Raw genomic sequence first — 9,774 nt, forward strand, 5'->3', positions numbered from 1 at the left:
GAATGAATCCTAAGTTTATATCTCTCACAGTTTGTTTTTTTGACTGTGAAGAGATTTTTTTTTTCCCCTGAAGTGAAATGTTGGCTGCCTCTCTTTCTATTAGTACTGTGTGGATCTTGCTTGAATTTTGTTAGGAGCTGCCATTCTCTTGTCAAACTAAATTCTTTACTCCTTCCTTACATTTTGCATCAGGAGGCAAGATGTGCCTGCATGTTCTCAGATTATACTTCAATGTGTGGGTGTTTTTCTGTCTCTTTTCTGCCCTTCATATTGCACTGAAAAAATCATTAAGAGCTGAGAATGCATTATGGTAGAAAAAGTTGAGGCCCTCTTCCTGCAAAGTGCCATGTACAAGATCACCTAACTCCAGTGGGGTCCTGAGTAGGTTCCCTGAACTGTCTCAAAGCAAAACTAGGATTTTGAATTATTCTAGTTCAAAATTAAAAAATATTATTAATGCATATTCAAGTATTATTCACCATGTTTTAAATAGCTTGCGGTAAAATGGATGTTCTGGATTTGGGGATTTTTTGTAATGAATCTTGTTGACAATTGTTATCAACACTATTTTCAGCACAAATCCAAAGCATAGCCCCATACGAACTACCATGAAGAAATGTAACTATCCCAGCCAAAACTAGGACAGTAAGGCAGTTTGGATTTCATATAATTTGCAAGAGTGCTTGAGTAGTTCAATGTTATGTTGAGGAACGGTAGTTGTAATGTCATCAGAAGAAAGTGAAGACAAAGAAGATGAAGATGGCAAAGATACTCAGAAGCATTATAGCCTTTGGCAGCAGAAACATGTCATTTACAATTTATATGAACAGTTTTCCTTCAATGTATTGTTCTTGTCAAAGATTTACAGGTGACGTTTTGCTACTTTCATATCGGAATTTAGGGATTTTTAACATAAAGCTCTCCACTGAAATGTAAAAAAAGTGACCGATGTATCCTGGAAAGAAGTGCAATTACATAGACTGGATAGTTTTACTCTTGTAGTTTACAGTTCTACATAAAACACAGGTGTGTGTTTTTTCACTTGTGCTGTGCAGTGATAAAAAACCCCCACAGACAAACACAAAAACCCACCCCTGGAACTTTCTCTGAAATTAGAGGTGGGAGACATATCACATTTCCTGCTTTTTCTGCTATTGTGCTTTCTCTTAAAATTGTTTGTATTACTACCATAAATTCCTTGCTTACTCTAGAGCCAAGACAATGTAAGATATTTTTTTCTGGCTGGTCTTCTCCTGTCAGGCAGAGAGATTCATGTGGATGTGCTCGGTCACAGAAGGCAAAAGGACTAACAGGTGGGTGCGTGGTTAGTGATGGTTCTCCCTTATCAACAGTGCTGTCAGTCATGTCAGGGAATAATGCTTTGGAGGCATTTGGGGTTTGGCACCCCTGGACCAGCCAGCCCCAGGACCTGCAGCAAATATGCCTTCAAATCAGCTCTCCCAGCAGGACACTGCCCAGGAGTCACTTTGATTGTTGCTGTTCTCCTGCAGGAAGCATGGTATGCACCAAGCACACGCAGAGCTGTGCCCGTGCCAGGAAAAGACTTCAAGCACAGCCAGGGCTGATGGCAACAGTTCACACCAGCTGTCCAGCTCAGGAAGATGCAGGTAAGATGCCATAGAGGGGAGAGCAACTGGTTGTCACTTCTCTTGCAGGAACAGGACTTAACAGCAGAAGGGAGGCAGGATGAAAGGGCTTTGGAAGTCCAAAAGTGCATCAGGCAGCTAGAGCAGTCATGTGAGAGCAGAGGAAGAACAGAAGGAGATGCAAGTGACCTGGCTGGGAGAATGCTTCCAAGGTAACATCTGCCACACAAACAGAGAGAAAGACAGAGGCATTGGGAGGTCATGGAATGGGTGTGAAAGGTGCCTGGGTGAGAGGAGAGCATGGGGAGATGGGAGTCAGTGATGGAGATGGAGGGGAAAAAATCCAGGGTGTTGGCAGTGAGGACGCTTGTGCTGTGCAGAGGCCTTCTGTAAAAGCTCTGAGTTCATCTACTGGCTTTGGTTTTCCCAGGCTGTGCCTGAAATGGGGTTCCTGTTCTCATCCAGATTTTTGCTCTGAAACCATTCAAGAACTGAGTGCTGGGATTTTTCAAGAGAATCATATTTCTCTTTGGGCTTCCTGGGGAGGGATTGCAGTCATGCAAGAGCTGTTGGGGAGCTCAGTCTTCTTCTGGGATGCTCTCTATGGCACAGGAGGATAATTGCTTTGAGCTGCCTATATTTCTGGAAGGATTACTTACATTTGCCTTCAACCTGAAATAGTGCTTAGTGGCACTTGTGTTTTTTTTAAAAAAAGGGGGGAGGTTTGTGTGAGTAGCTGAGTGCTAGTATACAGTGAATTACCTACCTCTGCTTAGAGTAAATGGTTTTAGGAGTAAAAATACCCATTTTGTGTTACAAAAAGTGGTTCCCTTAAAGACTCAAGTGCTTGCTGATTGTTGAGGATTTCTTGGCTGGGCGAAGGCATGTGAGCAATCCAGCCGTTATGTGGGAATGAAGCATAAGTTTACAAAATACTGGAGCAGACAAGGACGCTGTGTCCTTGTACGCTGGGAAAAAGGAAGATAAGAGCCTGACAAACAACACCTGGATGCTGAAGAATGAGATCAGTAACTGCTGGACACCTCGTGAAGAAGTTTGCGCAGCCAATAGAGAATAAGATAGTGTCGCGTGAAACGGGGTATCGTACCAATTAGAGTATTATATAAGGCGCGTGGACATAGAAGCTTAGCCAATAATAACGTTATAGCTAGCGCGTGCTATCACCTTTTTTCTATATAAACCCTGTAAAACCCTGTAATAAAGGAGAACGACCATACTCATATTGAGACTCCATCGTTACTCCGGGACCGTCTTCCCACTCCGACAGCTGATGGACTCCTGGCTGACAAAATCTCTTCCCAGCTTGCTTAAGCATTAAACAGTCTTTAAAGTGGTGTTCAGATGATCTCTTGTGATTTCTTGCAATTAATTGTGGTAGTCTAAAGCGTACTACTAAAGCGTACTAAAGTGTTTTGGTTGTTAAAAACTAGGATGAGAAGTTCATAGAGACATCTTCTGTCTTGGGTTTCAATGAGTTCAAGCTATTGTTGTGCCTGGTTGTCCTGATCCAATATCGGGGAGGGTTCTTAAATGATCCCAAGAGTGAGATTAAGACACAAACGAGGTCAGATGCTGTACAACCTTACAAGTTTTATTTCCTATAACAACTGATAATAGCGACAGGACAGAGGGAAGAAGAAAGGAAAAAGAGGCAGACCTAAGCAAGAAAACGGAAGAGATGCAGCATGACTAGTTACCGCCACCACGAAGCCAGCAACGTCCCATTGGCTCGGTCTTGGTGCAGGTGATGGGGGGTCCAAGTTCCAGGTTCCAGCAGACAGACGATGCCAAAGTCCCAGTTCCAAGCGCTGATTTCAATCCCTTTTCAATTGTTTTCAGTTCCTTTTAGTTCCTTTCTTCAGTCCCCTTCCAGTCCCTTTTTAGAGAGGAGTACGCAGTTCTTTTATTGTCCCGGTCCTCACGATTTCTCCGAAGAGTCCACCCATTTCCACGGAGCTCATTATCATACATGCCGCCCTGTGTTCCTCCATGGGCGCATGCCCAGGTGTTCACAGTGGTTCTTCACCTTGCTCACGGGCAAGCACAGCTTGGTAGGCACTGCTAGCTTCAGGCAGATATGGTGGTTTCTTCAGGGACATTTTGTTTCCTTCAGTGCGTACTGCCCCACAGCAACAGGATGTTGAGGCTAGCAAATGGTAACTGTGCAGCAGCAATGTCGAGACAAACATAGTCCAACACAGTCTCTTACACCAGTTGAGAGTTTCTGATGTTATTTTTCCCCCTTTCGGAGGGAGATGAACATGCCCATCTTGCCCTCCAGCAGCGAGGATGCCATGTCCGGGTTCAAGGCCATGCCATCCTCAAAGCTTGTGTCCTAGAGTTGAGCATGGAGGGGCGTCACCCTGTGAAGGGTTGGTGCGGTGAGGTCTGGTGGATGGCAGTGGGGTGGAAGCAGCTGTTGGGGGGTCCGTCATTTGCACAGCCCAGCCCCGGCCCCATGCTTTGGAATGTCTGGGTCCCTGTGGCAGTTTTTGAATGGTCCCTCCCAGTTGGGTCAACGGACCCAGCGCAGCCAGTAGATCCCATTGGAGCTCCTCTGTGTGGCATAAATCCCTCGGCATTGGGGATTCAGGAGAGGTAAAATTGGAATCTGCAGATCTCCTTAGATGACCTTCAGGAGCTGTGGGCTGTGGGTGGGAACTGGCTCTTTCATAGAATCATAGAATCATAGAATCATTTAGGTTGGAAAAGACCCTCAAGATCATCGAGTCCAACCATCAACCATGCCCACTAAACCATGTCCTTTCTCTGGTCCAGTGACTGCTCTCATTGCTCATAGGAAGTGGAAGAGATTTAACAGGTGAATCTGTCATTTCCCTTCTTCTGGGGGTTATGGGAGCTGTTTTGGAGGTGAGGGAGATGTAAATTCATGGTCTTGAGCCAAACTGGATAGAGCAGAGGTGGACTGTAATTTGTCTGACCTCAATTGTATGTCTGTAATGTAGTTGTAATCGTCTCTGCCTGCACAATTGGCATGAGGTCCTATTTTGTTTTAAAGGAGATATAGTGAATAAAATCAGTGAATCTAGTGCACGGTCTTTCTGACCAAATATATAAGTATTTACTTTAGGATAAGATAAACAGTACCTTGAACTCACTGGTTATACTGACTTAACTCTCTCTTGCCTAAAAATGGGACCAAGGTTGGCTTGGACATGGGTGTCTACATGAGAGACATCCACGTTTAATCAGATGAATCACACCCCAGTCTCCTGTGTTCCTCATCAGGTCTCTGACAACTCTGCTGTTAGCTCTTATTGAAGCCAAGTACAGTCTCTGTCTCATTTATTTATCTATTTATCTATTTATCTATTTATTTATTTATGTGACACAAAGGAAAGTCAGTCTTAGACATTCAGTTGCAGAAGAAAGTTTGTGTTTGAAGATCATACTTGGACCTTCGAGTAGGTCTAATTAGATGCCTTTTCCTCTTCGCTTCATCCCTGATAAACTTAGGCACTCTCTGTTTGTCCTGTTTCTGAGGACCACTGCCCAAGGTGCCTAGCATTGCACAGGGAGATTCTGTATCTCATTTTGCACTGTGAATTTTGTTAGCCATCAGGAATGAAGTATTTTTGGGACATAAGCTAACTAAATTGCACTCAAGTGAAAAAAGTGCTCTATAACTTCTGAGAGATAATATTGGGATATAATCAGAATATAAATATTTGGAGAAAAAAATGCTTAAAAAGTTAGGTAAAAATTATGAGCATAGTGCTATTTTTTTAGTTTGGATTTTTATATGGTTTAGATTTAAAGTTTGAATGTAAACAAATCTGAATTGATGTGGAAAACATGTTCAAATTGCCAAGTATTTCTTTCAAACAAGAATAAGGAAACTACCAGCTACAAAGAGTGTTTCAGCTTTAAAGTGTTTCGTATTTTTGAATGCAACTCTCCAAGTTTCTGTTAAAGTGGCCTAGAAAAACAATCTTTTAATTCTGTGTCACCAATTTGATGATCCATCCCTTCTAAGAAAATTATTGTCAATGTCGCTTAGTAGAGACGTAGGCAATTAGTGGTTGGGCTGTGGCCTCTCAAGACATGTGTCTCGTTTTGTCCAGAAGACTCTAAGGCTGCAGCAAGCACCCAGATGTCACAGCAAAAACTGAGGATCCAAAAAAGAAGCCTGCAATTTACAAAGGAGGAATGAGCAAGTAAAAGGCAAAAGCCTGAATCTCATCTGTCCTAAATAATCAACTGCTCAGCTCTGTGCTGGCAGCACAGGCCACCTGCAGTTCAGGGTCTTGGGCACAAATCTCCTGCAGTTAGGTGTGGACACATATTTAGCTAACGGTCACAAGAGCATTACAGACGCCTTTAGAAGACCTTGAACAGAATAAACAAGAAGACAAAAAAAGAAAGATGCCAATTAGAAGAACACAGGTGCGCATTCCACGATAAAGGGAACTTGGCACAAAGAACCTCAATTCGGCAGTTTATCTTGACCAATTAGACTGAGACGAGTTTCGCATGTTTTAGTTGGTATAACCAATTATGTCCTATGTTTATGCGCGTGTACAGAGTTGATATAACCAATCATTAAGTGTAACTAGGTGCGTGGACAGCACGTGAATAATGTGTGTAACCAATAGTAAAATAGCTAAACGCATGTACGGATGTAACCAATGTATAAAAATTATGTCTGATGCTCTAGTAAAGGGTCTTCAACTATGATCATATTGATCTGTCATTGAGTCCATTATTATGCTCCCACAGTTAGGTACTTACCTCCTTCCTCACACAGGAAGAAATAAAAAATAAAAGGCGATCCCTGTTACTTAGTTCAGTAAAGGGAAAGGAAAGTTCTATTTAGATCTGTTTGCCTCTTTTGGAGGATGGACATTAGCACAAAGGCAAATAGTGCCCTAGTAGCAGGCGCCTGGGCAGGCTGAGGGGATGCAGGGAGTCTGCTCCCAGGGAAGCTGTTCCACTTTGTATAATTTAGGAACTGTTGTACTGGGGGTTTGAAGCCGAGTTCCCAGCAGGCACATTGTAGCTCCTTTCTGTCTGTCTCTCTCTGGCCCATTAATTGTCCCAATACCACTCTGGGTTTACAAAAAATGGGTCAGCCACTGTTAAAGGGGGATTCTCTCCTCAGGATGCCTGCAACCTCAAGCTCAGCCTTGCGCTTGGTCTGCGAGAGAGCCATGGCTCTAACTGCAAATCTGAGTGAGGAGGGGTTGTGGATATAGGACTTTTGCAGGGAGCGTCTATGCTGCTGGGCTGCTGGACAGGGTGAGACCTGTGCCAGCCAATTCATCTTTTAGCTCCAAATGCCTTTTGATAGAGATGCAGGTCTCCTGGGGATTGTGGGGACATGCTCCTGCATCTGGAAAAGATGGCTGAGTTCCTGGCGTAAGAAGGGCACTGGGGTTTAGAGGTCAGAGTTGAGGCAGGTATGGAAGACGGCAATAGCTGTGATCTTTAGTAAAAAAAAATTATTTTTGTATAATCAAGCAGTTTTTTTACCTCTCCTCTGCTAATCCAGTGTGGAATATGAGCAAACAAAGAGAAATCGACGTGGTACACACTGGACACACTTAAGTATTTGTTTTAAAATACGTGTGAGGTCAAGCTAGAACATGCTTTGCAATTTGTGTATTTACTGCAGCGAATTTTCTGCTCTTCCTGGCTGTCTTCTGTGGTTTTCAGCCTGCTTTCACCTCCACAGAAAGAAATACTGTGTGTATGAAAGAGGCCGTTATGAATCTTCCCTTGGGGGGTGTGTGTTTGTGCTCTGCTTCTGAATTACAATCTGTATTATTTATGCCAATGTTCAAGATATCTTTCTGATTCCCTGGTGAAAGCATTCTGACCCTACTCCAGCTACATTTTACTATGCACAACTCCCACCAACCATCAGTTTTTATTTCAAGTCATTTTTCATGAAATAACACACATTGCAGCCAGAATTGTGTTGCTGTTACATGGTTTTCTTTACAGTTTTCCAGCTGTATTCCTCCTCCCCATGATAAACGGTGTTGCCAGTATTTCTTTTTATCTTAGAATACACATGGTAAGGATGGTTGCAAGGTGTCTCATCCTTTTTAAGGCCGTGAAGACCCATTCCGACAAGGCCTTTTCCCAGTCCCGGGTATTCAGGGATGCAAGATGTGCCTATCATCAGCAGCACTGTGGAGGATTTAAAAGAGATTGTGCACCTGAAGGTTAAACAGTGCTTCTGTGTCAGAAGCTGAATTTCAGCAAGCAAAAGCAACTTCCCCGACTCTTTGTGTGTAATTTTAATGCTGCAAAATGTAAATAATGATCCTTGCATATATCTTTCTCAATTAAGCGTACAGTGGATGTCTCCTCCTTCAACTAGTCTGGAGCTTAAAAATCAGCTTAAAAATACTGGATAGTATAATTTTTGCTACACATAGCCTCAGTCCACTTGGAAGAAAATTAGATTGTTTACACAAGTGTTAATGTAAGGCACAAAGAGAGCCCAAGGTTCTGAGTGCCCAAGGATGCTCTTTTCAAGTAGGTTAACAGGCCATTTAACAGGCCATAAACACCATGTAATGGCACAAGGACTCCCCAGAACATCTTCAGGACAGCAGTATTTTATATAAGCTGCTGTTTTCATGCAACCTCAGCTAGCGTTGTGCTGCTCTTTACAGGATGGGGTGAGTGGTGTTGACTTCGGCTGTGTGGGCTTAAATGTGTTTCTAATGTGTATGTCAAATAATTACCTGTTAAACAGACTGCCAATCTGGCTGAAGCCAATGCTTCTGAAGAAGATGGAATAAAAGCTTTGGTGATACAGTCCTGCCATAAATATGATCCAATCAAGTAAGTGTTGATTATGTCCAATCTGTTCTTTGAAGATTATGGAAAAATTGCAGAGATGTGTGTTTTAACAAGAGATACACATGCATACCTTTTTTCTTTTTTCCCCCCAAACCTTTTAGTTACATGAAGAAACCCTTGGGTCCACCTCCACCATCATATACTTGCTTTCGTTGTGGGAAACCTGGCCACTACATAAAGAACTGCCCTATGAATGGGGTACGATTGTGGGGGACTTCTGGTGTTACTTAGTTTTTAATTGTTTCACCTTGGCAGTTACGTAACAAATACATGAATACTCATATTAAGAATTGTTTCTCTTGGGGTGAAATGCAGAGGTTATATGGCAATGTTACAAAGCCCTTCAAAATTCAATGGAAAGCTGGAATTATAAAGATGAAATTTTCTTTCTAGGTCGTAGACATTAAATACATCCATAGATCTTCCTCTGTGAACTTTCACGCATATTTTTATATAGTTCTGTATTACAGGAAATTTTTCTGTTTTCCACTCTTTTTAATGACAGTTCACAGTTTTTATTATTTTGTATAAAACCAAGCCATTTCTCTTGATCCCATCTATTGAATATTTGCATGTTTTAATTACACTAAGTCCCTGGTTGAGTATTGATACCATTTCACATTAGTCGCTGAAGGTATACACGTGAGGTATGAATTCAACCTTCACTTATAGATGGTGAATGTAGGTTTCTCCAGTGAGTGATTCAGAGTACTGGCTTAAGCTCTCACTCTGAACTGCGCTTTGGAGGAGGAGCAGCGGGTTTGTGTCTCTTCTCTGGGTGGATGGTGAGCTAAGGGATATGTCAGCCTTAAGGAATCTGAAGTTAAGCCAAAGAATGTCACTCAAGTTCAAAACTCTGCTCAAGCCTTTGGAACATCCTGGCTATATTCATTTAGGAAAATAAGTATTTCAGTTGAGCAACCCTTACGCTAGGTAAAAGGAGAGGATTAAAGGCTTTTGCTGCTTAAAATAATCAGGGAAATGTCATTTTAAGTGTGGGTCTTGAGGTACGTCTGCATTTCTTATCTTACAGGACAAAAATTTTGAGTCTGTTCCCAGAATTAAAAAGAGCACAGGAATTCTTTCTCTCGGTTGGAGAGAGAGGAGTCTGTTTTATCTATTATTGCAGTGTCAGGTCAGTCCTTCCTTTTGGTATATGTGTGTTATAGATAGATTGTAAGGGTGCACTGTGTTTATAAAATCTTAAAGATAAATCAGAACAAAAACCAGGATCCATCCCACAGATTTTCTAAAATGTCCAATTCAGTAAGCAAGAAAATAACAATTCAGGGACAAGAGCAGGCCAAAT

General features: G+C 42.2%; 3 long non-coding RNA genes across 5 annotated transcripts in view; all 3 read left to right on the plus strand.

Moving 5' to 3' along the window:
• Positions 1-9,774, plus strand: part of LOC138683501 (uncharacterized) — a 191,397-nt gene that overhangs the window by 18,372 nt on the left and 163,251 nt on the right. The gene's annotated exons all lie outside the window — the stretch shown is intronic.
• Positions 1,238-6,351, plus strand: LOC138683612 (uncharacterized). The gene is made up of 3 exons (XR_011323069.1): positions 1,238-1,519; positions 1,677-1,819; positions 5,714-6,351. It is a non-coding gene; the product is annotated as an uncharacterized lncRNA (long non-coding RNA).
• Positions 8,168-9,547, plus strand: LOC138683525 (uncharacterized). Its single transcript, XR_011323019.1, has 3 exons — positions 8,168-8,447; positions 8,567-8,663; positions 9,499-9,547. It is a non-coding gene; the product is annotated as an uncharacterized lncRNA (long non-coding RNA).

This window comes from Haliaeetus albicilla, chromosome W, assembly GCF_947461875.1.
Source record: "Haliaeetus albicilla chromosome W, bHalAlb1.1, whole genome shotgun sequence".
NCBI classification, from domain to species: Eukaryota; Metazoa; Chordata; class Aves; order Accipitriformes; family Accipitridae; genus Haliaeetus; species Haliaeetus albicilla.